Source organism: Magnolia sinica, chromosome 6 (genome assembly GCF_029962835.1).
Source record: "Magnolia sinica isolate HGM2019 chromosome 6, MsV1, whole genome shotgun sequence".
Taxonomy (NCBI): Eukaryota; Viridiplantae; Streptophyta; class Magnoliopsida; order Magnoliales; family Magnoliaceae; genus Magnolia; species Magnolia sinica.
Window position 1 is genome coordinate 22,993,069 of NC_080578.1, and position 14,978 is coordinate 23,008,046.

The window sequence follows — 14,978 nt, forward strand, 5'->3', positions numbered from 1 at the left end:
TCCCTCTTAAGTTGGAGCATGGAGAGCATACATGCTCCGCTTGAATACAGTATCAAACAAGCATATTCCAATAATAGCCTTGGTTGAAAATATTATCCAATTGATCCTTAAAAGAAATGTGTGGAGTGTTGATAACACTAGTTGATAGTTTCTCCAAAATGAAGGGACAATGAACTTCTATAAGTTTAGTTTGTTAATAAATTACTTTATTGAAGGCAATATACTCACTACATGATTGTCATATAAAAGATGAAAAAGCGTAGGGATGTAGCCCAACTTGGAAGGAAATAATTATAACCATAGTACCTCACTAGTGGCATGTCGTATAGATTTACACATAGCTTTCGCTAAAGAATGATCAACAATCGACTATTTTTTACTTTATCAAGAAATTAAGTTGCTATCGACAAATATATAGAAACTTGTAGTGGATCACCTACCACTGGTAAAATTTGTCCAAACAATAATAATATCAGAGTAAGCCCATGTTTCTAGATATTTATGGTTGGTGACTAAGACTATTATTGTCAATGACTGTGGTGATGGTTACCAGTAGGAGATGGTGATGGTGGTTACTATTGGGGTGGGGGATCTCTATTTATAATAATAAAGATAATCAGAAAAATATTTAGTAGCCCATAGCACCACCCAATATATTGTAACCTCACCTTAGAAAATAAAAAATAACCTTAAGAAAAACTCAAGTGGGCTACAATATGTAAACTTAGTAGTTTTAAAAGCAATTTTATATTATTTTCGTTGGTTTAGCCTATATGTTTTTTAAATTGGTCTTATCCTCTGTACAGTTTAAATAATAGTATCTCATAATGGATGAAGTGCATATACAACATGATATACCTCACAAAGCATTATATGGCCCTCTTCATGTGGAGTATATGTAAAGAAGAGAGTAAGTTACATTAATGCATTAAGAAATACATGCATTCAGAAATAAGTGATGGGGTGGGTTAAATCTAAGTCATTTTCTTTATAGTAAAATCTCAATGGCCAAGCAACTATGTGTTTGCAACAAATTTACTTTCTTCTAACAATGAATTTGTGTGGAATATAATACCATGACTATGCACAGAAGCTTGACGGAGTTATAGAATTGTGGCTATGTCATAAAGGGAGATGATTAGGACCAAATAAAATGTATGCCTTTTAACATACAATTGCTTATTTAAACTAATAAGTCAATTTAAACTAAATAAAATAATTAACTCTAAGGCTTCCAAGCCGACTGAGGGTCCAATCACATAGACTACTATAGAAATTTCAATCAAACAACTAGTTTATAGATGATAGTGTACATGTGTGTGGGATATGCTCACAATTCAATTCATAGCATTCATCTAATCATGTATACATATAATTCACTAATCAATCACATAAGAATAATTAGAAAATTACTCAAATGACAAACATGTATAGTGATTTAGTTTCCATACTCCACTTCCGGCATATGCACTTTCCTTGAGTGTAGTGGTATCGGATGTTTTAAATCTGGGTCACTTCTAACATTTGCAGCCCCATACAAGGACCACAGCACACTCCATTCGAAGGCTCTCACAAGAGACTCTAGCTGGTATTCTATCGGCTAACCAATAACCTCAGTCCTAGTCTGAGGAATGTGTTTACTCCTACCGGAGGCTCCCATAAAGACTAACACATATGCACTCGTGTCTGGTAAATTTGACCATACATAAGAGCCTATGCCCTACACAAGTACCTATCGATTTTGGGTTACAAACTCTTACCCTTAATCCTACACAAGAAAATTAGAATATGGACTCACGTAGTACATACTCTCTAATTTACACTTAATTATCAAATTGAGCTCATTTAACATGCTTTCTCGAGTTGCTTGATCGATACTCTCATGTGCTTTAATTAGCTCCCATTTTGCTCCCCCAATCGTTGATGACAATGCTTTGCCAATGCTTAAGCTCTAAGATCAAATACCTTGCATGCAATACTCTATTGATATAACTAATGTGATGAGAGGTTGAGTGAATCTCTTACAACATATGAGAATGTTATAATGCCTAGGGAATTCACCTAGCTATGTGTCTTAGAGAATTTTGGCAATAAATTTGACTATTAGTTCAAGTCTAATCTCTATAACAAGGTGGATATCAAGTTCATCTTCTTCAGTAAGGTTGGAATCCTCTTTCAAGTGATTTATAAGGTAGATGACATATATCTTATGGATTTAGATGCTATGAATATGGGATATAAGTGGGGAATCTCCTAAGCTCCTATTGCACAAAAAATCCATTTTTTTGTCCAAGTAGCAAATGCCATTTTATAAGAAACCGATTTGAAACGACTGTAAAATGGCTAGTTAATGACTCGATCGATGGGATCGAAGCAGTCTTTAATATGATCGAAAGGTCATTCATAGGTTCGAGTAGGTTGTTGATCCCATCGAGAAACCCAGACAAATATATCAAAGCTTGTTAGATAGATTTGAGTTTCCTAATCTATCCCATCAAGTGGATTTTCAATTTTATTAAAACCCATCACTCGAAAACTATTGTTTTGGGCATACAATTTCATAGCGGATTTACATATTTTCTAGCCATACTTATCATGTTCCAATTAGGCTTCTATGGCTAAGAAATTATCAAACAAGGTTTACCTATAAAGCTATTATCATCTAGAGATTTTGGATTATTTTGGGTCAAGGGTTAGGGTCACCAAGGCATCTCATATACATGTTGTTTGTTTCTTGATTCTCATATCCACTTATGTCTTCGGTCTTCAGCCTTTAAAGGCTCAACTGACTCCATGACACAATGACTCACGTGATTAACAAACAAAATGTAAAAATAAGTGCACTAATAATCTTTCTCTTTGTCAATTATTTGTCAAAAACTTAACCCAGATAATATCATGGTCCATACCAAAACAACTATAAATATTCAATGTACAATTCCAAGAGATTTACAACTTGATGCAAACAAGCATGTAATACTGCATTAGTTGCTCTCCCTTAATTGCTTCCCTTATCTTCATTAATCCCTAAAATAAATAGAACTTGTAAAACATAATTTATTATTTTGGTGGGACTTGATCTTTCTTATTCAATTTGTCAATATTTAACAAAGAGTTAATTCTAATAGGTATACCAACAAAAATATAACATGAAACAACTCTATACATCATGGATTTACCAATTATAAGGCACATAATTGGTAAATACATTAAATATTAAATACATGGAGCACTCTTATTATGATCATTCAAAAGATATATCAATCCAAATAAAAATGACTAATGATAGTCTAGCAATAAACATATGATACTTAAAATTAATCAAATTTAAAGCTAAAACTTTAAAAAAAAAAAATGAAGCTATAATCTTTGAATATGCTAATTGAGCACAAGATGAGGCTAAATTCTTTAATTTACCAATAATGCTCAGTAAAGAGACTAAAATTCTCTTATTTAACTATTGACCTAAAAAATAAGACTTAATCCTCTGATATAACAATTCAACCTATAGGGACCTTATAAGGTCATTTATCTAAAAGTATTATGGTCTCACAATTCTCTAGGAAGGGAACCAGTGGTGAAGGCAATTAAGACATGTAAGTAGTTAAAGTCTTCAACACTAGAGGGGTCTCCTGAATTGGATTCAGACTCATTCGTATCATCCAATGTTGTCATCATATCCTTGCCTTTAGATCTTACTTTGCCAGGGCAATTGGTGTCAATATGTTCATAACTTTCACAATTATAACATTTGACTTACTTAAATTATTTAACAGATTTACTTTTAGGATTCTTAACTATTGATTGCTTGCCTACAAGTGCAGAGGTTCGTAAGTTATATCCTGTGAATACAGCGTTGATCCCACAGGGAGATAATTTATGAGAATGAGAAAATCAAATGTAAATAGAAATTAAACGGATGATTTGATTTTGAAGGTTTTGAATGTATGAAATTCATTTAATTTGAAAAAAACACCCATGATTCAAAGTTCCACACATAGGTTAATGTTCCATAAGTCATGATGACTTTGATAACACAACTAGGATCTGAGCACTATGTTCGGCCTAATCGAAAAATAAAACAGTTTAAATATTTTAATAAATGATATAAAATATTAGAGAATCATGGATTAACACCATTAACATATATTCTCAAGCGCCGGTGATTTTAAGCATTCAATATCCATGAGATAATGAATTAAAGAAATGTAGCAGGTTGAGAACATCTCCCATCTAAGAAATCTAATTGATCTAGGTTAAGTCTACCCATCAATATGAATCTCACATGATAGAAACATATGGATTTCACACGAGGATCAAAAAACCTAAACTTAGATAGTTGATAACATGTATACACCATTCATCTCATCATTAAAAATAGTCATTCATCATAAATTATAAAATCATTAAAGCAATGTGCTTCCTTTCTACCTTGGGCTAGAGGGAACTAGAAAAGCATAACTAAATTACAAAAATAAAAAGCAACAAGAAATAAATAAATACAAATAGAAAAGATCTAAAAGAAAAGAAACAATTTATAAAACTTTAATAAAATTGAAAACTCTTTAACTTTAAATCTTGCTCTTGAATGCTTTAAATGATCCTTAGGAATACCTTCGGAAGCCCTATTTATAAGTGGGGAACTCTCTCCTTCAAACAGATTTGAAAAATTCAGAAACCGCTTTAAATTTTCTCACTCTGCATAGGTTTCACTTAAACAGATTCGATGCATCGAAGGTCTGTCGAGATGATCTTCGATATAAGCTTCGATGCATCGAAGGTCTTTTGATATCATCGAAACTGGTCCAGAACTGTCTAGTGAGTTTAGCTTTAAAATCCTGCAATTTTCGATTCCACCTTCGATACATTAATTACCTTTGATATGATCTTTAATGCATCGAAGGTCTTTCAATATGATCGAAGGTGATTTTGGCAGTTTTCCAGAACTATACTTTTCCGGTCCCGGAATATGTTTTCAGGACAATTTTCAGGATTCCTTTTCTTCACTTCAAATCTTCGATTCTCTTCCTTCATCACTTGGTTTCCTTGAATCTTTGACATGTGAAATATTCAATCTTAGTTTCTTAAGATCCATCCCTTGCCTTGGTGATTAGATCCACAAATTTAGCATTGTTTTTACTCTAAGCTCTCAAGTTCACCTTACAACACAAATATGTATAAAATTTACCATTAAGTATTATCATGTTCATAAAACTAAGATATAAATGGAAAAAACATACAATATTTGACACTCAACACACCCTCGAACCAGCATTTTGTTAGTCCCAAGCAAAATAAGCGAAGAAAAATAAAAACTAATTCTAGAAAAACTAAAACGAAAATAAAAATTCTAACAACACCACTTTCACAGTAATCTTGATTGCATTTATCATATTAATAAGCCTTTAAAACCCTAAGTTTCCGCTAATGGACAAGATATAGTCTCGTGAGGGTTTACAAAAATGTTATCCACAAACATTGAAAACATAAAAGATGGTTCAAAACTCAAAATTTTATACAATTATGCCTTCTTTCATCATATGAATTCTAAAATAAAGCAATACTTGTCCTAAGCCTAAAGTTAGTTAGAATCTCAATTTCTTAATCCATTACATTCTTGAGTTTAGAAACCTAATCAAAATTTAAAATAGTTATGACTAATATACTTAAGTGCTCAGTGACACTAGTCTAACTTTGAAAAATATGCATGTTCCCTATCCTGACTCCTTTCAATCATCTTAAGAATATGAAATCTCTAGTTATCTCATTTTCTTCATGCCCTTTCTTCTTTTATCATCATATCCTCATTATTATAAACCACCCTTAAATGAAGATTCCCACCGGGTTTGCTTCATAACCTAAGGTATCGTAATTGTAACGGTAATAGCAATGGATACTTAGGTATCCTTACTCTAGATTACTGACACAATTGTTATGCTCATTACATTCATGCTCTATAATAAAAGTTTCTTTTTCCATTACTTTTTTTTCTCTTCTTCAATATTCTCTGTTTTAAACATATGTCAATGGTACTAGTTCATTCAATCTTATTTGAATCAAAATTTGTGAATTCAGTACATCAAATTACAACTCACTCTAAACTAGTGATTAGATAATCGAACTCAAGTTTATACTTTTCAGTTATTAGAATTTTAACTACTATCAACCTAGAATAAGTATTAACTTTGCCTTTAGAATTTGCATAATATCATGTTCACATCCTTGTATAAAAAATTAAAATTTTTTTTCCATAAATAAAAAAATGTAGACTCTACTAGTCATAAAATATAAACTCACATGGATGATTATACACACCCCAACCTAAAATTTACATTGTCCCCAACATAATGATACATGTAATGCAAAAAATATGAGAACAATAAAAATCAAAGAAAGGATGGATAGTACCCGTTATGAAGAACTCACCTGCTAGGTGACACTAAAAAAAATGAATATTATATAAATCTTACACAAATTCTCCGCCAGACTAGGAACATCAATCTGAATATTCTAGCTCTTGAAGAGGGACGGACTCTTCTCCCAAATGAAAGTTTTCCATATAAGGCTTCAATCTTTGAACATCCTTGTACGCATTGCCATTACGTAGATTCTCAATTTTAATAGCCCTATGAGTATAAATATTCTTCACAATAAAGGGGTCTGTCCATCTTGATCTTAACTTTCCTGGAAAGAACTTGAGATGGGAATTGTACAATAGGACATTTTGCTGAGGTTCAAAATTTTTCTTCAAGATATTTTTGTTATGAAAAGCTTTGGTCATCTTTTTATAGATTTTAGAATTTTCATATGAGTCTCTCATCAGCTCCTCTAATTCTTTCAACACTAATTTCCTTTGTCCACTTACTTAGTCCATATCAAAGTTTAACTTCTTTAATGCCCAGTATGCTCTATGTTCCAATTCCACAAGCAAGTGGCAAGCCTTCCCATACACCAATTTATATGGAGACATTCCAATCGGGGTCTTATAAGTAGTCTTATAAGCCCATAAAGTGTCGGATAGTTTGAGGGACCAATCCTTCTTATCTGGCCTTATAATTTTTTCCAAAATATGTTTGATTTTCCGATTAGAAATCTCAACTTACCCACTCGTTTGTGGGTGGTATAGGGTGTTCACTTTATGCTTGATGTCATATTTCTTCATTAAGGCCTCAAATGTCCTATTGCAAAAGTGATACCCGCCATCACTAATGATGGACTTTAGAGTTCCAAATCTAGAAAAAATATTTTCCTTGATGAATCGTATGACCACTTTGTTGTCATTGGTCCTAGTTAGAACTGCCTCAATCCACTTGGAAACATAGTCTACATAAACAAATATATAAAGAAATTCAAAAGAAGATAAAAATGGGCCCATAAAATCAATACCTCTATAATAAAAAATCTTCAATGGTAAAATTTGGGATAAAGACATCATGTTGCGCCAGGACACTCTTTCCAATCTTTGACACTATCATAAGCAATACAGAAAGCATAAGTATCTTTGAACATAGTAGGCCAGTAAAACCCACACTGCAGGATTTTTACAGTTCTTTTTTAGCAGGAAAATGGCCACCACATGCTTCCGTATGGTAAAAGGAAATAACACTCTAGACTTCATCCTCTGGGATACGACGTCTAAAAATTTGATTAGTCCCATATTTATATAAATACGGGTCATCCCAGAAGAAGTTCTTAACCTTGATTTCAAAACACTTCCTATCCTGTGACTTCCAATGATATGACATTTTTCCCGTCACAATATAGTTCACTATATTCACATACCAAGGTAATTTAGAGATCGCAAATAATTGTTCATTAGGGAAAGAGTCCGGATATGCATCTCTTCAGTAGAATCATCAAACACCAATCTGCAAAGATGATTGGCCACTACGTTTTCTACTCCTTTCTTATCTTTTAATTCTAAGTCAAATTCTTGCAGTAAGAGGATCTATCTCAAAAGTCTCGATTTTGAATCCTTCTTAGATAACAAATATTTCAAAGTCAAGTGGTCTGTGAAAATGACCACTTTAGATCCCAACAAGTAGGACCTAAACTTATCCAAAGCAAAAACTACTCAAGTAACTCCTTTTCAGTTGTTGAGTAGTTCACTTGGGTCGAGATTAGAGTTCCACTCGTATAGTGAATAAGGTAGGGCCGTTTATCTTTCCTTTGGCCCAAAACAACCCCTATGGCATAATCACTCGCATCGCACATTAGTTCAAAAGAAAGTGTCCAATCTGGTGGATGTATGATAGGTGTAATGGTATGAGATGATTTAATTTTATTAAAGGCACTTGCACACGCATCTGTCTTCTTAAATGAGACATCCTTTTAGAGAAGATTAGTCAAGAGTCTAGTAATGACACTAAAGTCCTTAATGAATCTTCTATAGAATCTGGCATGTCCTAGAAGTGATCTAATATCTCTAACTGTTCGGGGAACAGGTAGATTAGCAATAATGTATAGTTTTGAGCGATCTACCACGATTCCATTTTTGGAGATAACATGGCCCAAAACAATTTCCTTTTGAACCATAAAATGACACTTCTCCCAATTTAAGACAAGGTGCTTTTCTTCACATCTAGATAAGACAAGAGATAAATTGTTGAGGCATTCTTCAAAACTACTCCTAAATACAAAGAAATCATCCATGAAAACCTCAAGAAACTTCTCAACCATATTTGAAAAAATATTTAACATAGGCCATTGGAAAGTTGCTGGAGCTTACATAATCCAAATGGCATCCGTTTAAAAGCAAACGTGACAAATGGACAAGTGAACATGGTTTTCTCTTGGTCTTCCAAGGCTATCTCTATTTGGTTATATTCGGAATATCCATTAAGGAAACTATAGAAGGAGTGACCCGCTACCCTCTTTAAAACTTGATCAATGAATGGTAAAGGGAAATGGTCCTTCTTTGGGACCGTATTCAATTTTCTATAGTCAATACAAATATGTCAACCTGTGCTTACACGTGTTGGTATGAGTTCATTATTAGAATTTTGCACGATAGTTATTCTAGATTTCTTTGAAACTAGTTGGGTTGGACTCATCAAAACATTATTGGATATTGGGTAGATGATTTCCACATCTAACAATTTGATCACCTCATTTTATATAACTTCTATCATGTTTGGATTGAGACGCCTTTGAGATTGTCTAATTTGTTTAGCGTCCTTATTGACGTGGATCCGATGGGTGTGTATAGAAGGGCTTATACCCTTAATGTCAAAAATGGTCCAGCCCAATGCTCTTTTGTAGTCCCTTAGAACATTCAATAATTTAATCTCTTGATCCTTATCTAAAAATGAAGAGATCACCAAAGGATAAGTTTCATTTTCACCCAAGTATACATACTTAAGCTTATTTGGTAGTAGTTTTAGATCAAGCTTTGGAGCATTGGTTGGTGATGGCAGAGGTTGTAAGTCCTCGATAGACAGGATTTGAGTGCACGGTCTCCATCAGTATATACAATGTCCTGGGTGATAGTGCTCTCATTATCATCACAAATTTCAGTAAGTATTTTTTCTAAATAAAAAATTTTCAAGTCCCTAAAGACTTTAATCAATTCCATAGACTAGGTTCTAATTCCTCTTCCTCTATCAAACAGTCCATAAAATTCAGCTCATGAATCTCATTATTGTCTATAGGCTGCTTACATAGATTGAAAATATTTAGCTCTAAGGTCATGTTACCAAAAGACAACTTCATCATTCCATTCCTACAATTGATGATTGCATTTGAAGTTACTATGAATGGGCGGCCTAAAATAATGGGAACTTGAGCACTAGCATTTACACATGGTTCAGTGTCTAGTTGAAACGACCCGCCCCACCCGTATGATATTGTCCGCTTTGGGGTCTCCCCCACTTGGCTTTAAAACGCGTCACAACAGTTAAGGGAGAGCCTCCACATATAGCTAGGACTTTGAACGACTGCCTAAGCGATGTGGGACAAAGTTTCGTCCACAGTCACCTGTAATAGTAGCTCACCCAGCACGATAGCTCGCCCAGGCACCCAGTCCCGCCCACATCACGCCCACCCACATTGGAGTAGGGACCGGGGCGTCACACTAGTACAATAAAATTCATGGGGAAGTAGAATTGCTCTACTTGGACTAACACGTCCTCTAAAATTCTCCTTGGTACCTTAATGTAGCGATCAGCGAGTTGAAGTGTAATCTTGGTTGGTTTAAGCTCGCCTAACCCCATTTGTTTGTAAATCGAATAAAGTACTAAGTTGACAGTTGCATCTAAATCTAACAAAACATGCTCAATTTGAAATTTTCCAATAATACAAGGAATAGTGAGACTTCCCGGGTCTTTTTATTTGGGTACAACCCTTTTCTGAATGATAGCGCTTACTTTTTCAATGAGGAAGGCATTCTTGTGCACATTTAATTTTCTCTTTATAGTGCACAAGTCTTTGAGATATTTAGCATATGATGAAATTTGTCTAATAGCATCAAGCAGACGAATATTGACAGTAACTTTTTGGAGCACATTTAACACATCTTGATATTTCATGGGGATGGTTGATGGGAACAGAACTAGAGGCTCATATGACTTAGTCTCTTTATCTTTTTGTTGTTGCAACCCTTGAACCATAGCCGGTTCATCATTATCTTAAGACGGTGGCTCATCCTCCAATATTTCTACCGGTTGCATTATCTTATTGTCTACCTCTTTTCTAGTTCTCAAGGTAATGATGGCCTTAGCTTGTTCATGATGTAGCTCACTTGGATTTGAATCTCCAATGAAATGTGTATTTATAGGCTCTGGCACAGGTTGAGAAGGAAGTGTGTCTTTCTTTCTAGCATTTAGTTGAGTCTCAATCCTAGCCATGATTGTCTTTAATTCCTAATTTGATTGGATTAGAGACTGATTCATTTGAGCTTGATGGTTCATGAATGCGGTCAATGCATCCTCCACAGATGATCGCTTTGGTAAGGGCACATATGGTGCATTGTTAGGTACTCCAAAGAAGTTATTTTGTGGAGACACTTGAGTTGCATTGGGCGCATTAATTTGTGGTCCACTCGTCCAACTAAAATTAGGATGGTTACGCCAATTTGGATTGTACGTATTTCCCATTGGTTGCACAACTGGCATTTGGTAGTTATTTATAGCATTTGCTTGCCTATACTCATGCATGATATCTTGTACAACCAAATTTATTAGACAATCCTTCGTGTCATGGTCGGCACCACCACAAATGCTACAAAAATTACCTAAGGAGGTGTTTTCTTTAATCATATCAACCTTCCTAATTTCCAAAACTTCGACCTTTCTAGCCAATGCAACAAATTTTGCATTAAGGTTGTCTTCCTCTCTTAAGACGTACATCCCCGCTTTCTCTTTAGGAATGCGTCTAGTATGATCTGGTTTAGTAGAGACATCCTAAGCCTCATTATGATCTTTATTAAGAAAGGTTTCATCACACATCATTTCTATGAACTAACGGGTATTCATGGTGAGCCGTTTTCGGAAAGCATTAATCAAGTGTCATGGTTCATAACCATGATATGGGCAAGTAAGTAGAAGGTCTTTGAAGCACTCCCAAGCTTGGAAAAACAATTCATTCCCCTTTTGGGAGAATGACATGATTTCTTATTTTAATGCATTTGTTTTGTGCTCGAGAAAGAATTTTTTCAAAAACTCTCTACTTAAGGCTTGCCATGTAGTGATGGTATGAAGTCTTAGAGAGTTGAGTCATGCTTTGGCTTGATCCCTTAGAGAAATGAGAATAACCTAAGTTTGAGTGCATCCCTATTGCCATTATTTACATGTAATGTTGCAATCACTTCCTTAAAGTCCTTGAGATGCAAGTAGGGGCTTTTAGAATCTAAGCCATGAAATTTAAGAATCAATTGAATAACACCTGGTTTAAAATCAATATTCCCTGCGTAAGCAGGGAACACAATGTAAGATGGTAAAGTTGATATCTCAGGGTGTAGATGTTCACGTAAAGTCTATGGTTGGTTTAACACATTCCTATGAGCTTCATTCTCATCCTCAAGAGGAGGATTGCATTGATTTTCTCTGTTTTGGATTGGAGTTGGATCTAGCAGATTTGGATTTGCATTATCAAATGGGTCTGTCATGGAATCCAAGTGGTGTTGACTGCCTTTCCTAAATGAATGATCAAAGCCTGGGACTAGTCGACCTTCGGAGGAGAGTCGATTATTTTAATCTCTACCCCAACGGGACATAAACCATCCACACCACACAACAAAAACCACAAATTCAAATAGCAGGTATGATACTTAGAGTAAAAACAAAAACTTATCCAATAACCTAAGCGGCAGAGCCGACCATAAGGGTTCAAACCACAAAGCAAAATAAATCCAATAACCCAGACGACAAAGCCGACCATGAGGGTTCAAACCACAAAGCAAAATAAATAAAAAGAAAGTAAAACTAATGCAGAAATTAAACTATGTTAATCTGAAAAATAGATTCAGCGGATGATCTTTGTGATCAAACAACAACTGTAGGACAACTATAGCACTTGGGTGATAAAATCCCAAGCAGGAGCAACCTTATGTCATAGTTAGTACTTGAAAGACCCAACTGAATTTACTTTCAAAGTAAAACAGAAAATCTACAGAAATTTTGAAGGGTTTAGAAGAGAACTTACCTTAACTACCTTTCACAGATCTAATCTATCTCTGTCTCTCTCTGACAACGATGCCAAAAACTTGATTGCTTAGCTCCAAGTGCAGAGGTTCGTAAGTAATATCCTTTGAATACAGAGTCGATCCCACATGGAGATAATTTATGAGAATGAGAAAATCAAATGCAAAATTAACTAAGTAATGGAAACTAAACGAATGATTTGATTTTGAAGGTTTTGAATGTATGGAATTTAATTAATTTAAAAACAACACCCAAGTTTCAAAGTTCCACAAATAGGTTAATGTTCCATAAGTCATGATGACTTTGATAACACAACTACGATCCGAGCACTATGGTCGGCCTAATCAGAAAATAAAACAGTTTAAATATTTTAATAAATGATATAAAATATTATAGAATCATGGATTAACACCATTAACATATATTCTCAAGCGCCAGTGATTTTAAGCATTCAATATACATAAGATAATGAATTAAAGAAATGTAGCAAGTTGAGAACATCTCCCCTCTAAGAAATCTAATTGATCTAGGTTATGCTTATCCATCAATATGGATCTCACATGAGGATCAAAAAACCTAAACCTAGATAATTGATAATATGCATACACCATTCATCTCATCATTAAAAACAATCAATTATCATAAATCATAAAATCATTAAAGCAATGTGCTTCCTTTCTAGCTTGGGCTAGAGGGAACTAGAAAAACATAACTAAATTAGAAAAATAAAAAGCAACAAGAAATAAATAAATGCAAATAGAAAAGATTAAAAAGAAAAGAAACAATTTATAAAAATTTAATAAAATTGAAAACTCTCTAAAAATCTTAAATCTTGCTTTTGAATCTCTAAATGATCCTTAGGAATGCCCTGGGAAGCCCTATTTATAAGTGGGGAACTCCCTCCTTCAAACAGATTTGAAAAATTTAGAAACCGCTTCAAATTTTCTCAATCCGCGTAGGTTCTGCTTAAATAACTTCGATGCATTGAAGGTCTGTCGATATGATCTTCGATATAAGCTTCGATGCATCGAAGGTCTTTCGATATAATCGAAACTGGTCCAGAACTGTCCAGCGAGTTTGGCTTAAAAATCCTGAAATTTTTTATTCTACTTTCGATACATTTAAGTACCTTCGATATTATCTTCGATGCATTGAAGGTCTTTCGACATGATCGAAGGTGATTTTGGCAGTTTTTCAGAACTATACTTTTCTGGTCCCGAAATCTGTTTTTAGGACAATTTCTAGGATTCTTTTTCTTTACTTCAAACTTTCAATTCGCTTCCTTCATCACTTGATTTCCTTGGATCTTTGACATATGAATTCTTCAATCTTGGTATCCTAAGATCCATCCTTTGCCTTGGTGATTAAATCCACACATCTAGCATTGTTTTCACTCTAAGCTCTCAAGTTCACCTTATAACACAAACATGTATAAAATTTACCATTAAGCATTATCATGTCCATAAAATCAAGATATAAATGGGAGAAAATATGCAATATTTGACACTCAACAACTATCTTGTCATTCTTGCCACAACTCTTCCCTCTATTCAATTTGAGGAATTTCTCGATTTATTTTCGAAATCTCCATCCTCATCCTTATCATCATTATCACTTTCGGTTTCAGCTATTGTATACCTATGTGAATACCTATGATATGTTTTAAGGATGGTTAGTTTCTTTGTTCCATAGAGGGCCTTAAAGTGTAGTTCATAAGTTTGTATGAACTTAATAATTTTTCTATATTTATCTTGTCTATATTCCTACATTCTTCTATTAAGGTTATCATAGGACTGAACCTATCCAGAAGGGATCTAAGTATTTTCTTACATATACGACCATCAAAGATCCTCTCCTAAACCCCACATGGAGTTGCAAATATCTTTAAGTTTAGAATAAAATTTTATGAAAATTTCAAACTTTTCCATTCTTATGTTTTCGAATTGGGTCATTAAGAGCTGAAGCTTCAATCTTTTTATTGTGGTAGTTCCATAGTGGATGACTTCAAATATGTCACACACTTCCTTACCCATTTCACATGTGTAAATATGTTTAAATTCATTGAGAAAAATTGCACAATAAATAAAATTGAGAGCTTTGGCATCATAGGTATACCATGCCCTCTCATCCGTTAATTTATCTTCGAGAGCGTTGATGGCTTTATTATCAACAACGACTTGTTATACGTACATAGTTCATTCTTTTACGACAATTGTCCAAACCATAGGGTCACGATATCTTAGAAATACATTCATTCTAGCCTTCCAATAGGCACAGTTAGACCTATAAAAATAAAGTGGTCGTGTAATGGCACACCCCTGTTGGGTAGACATCATTCTT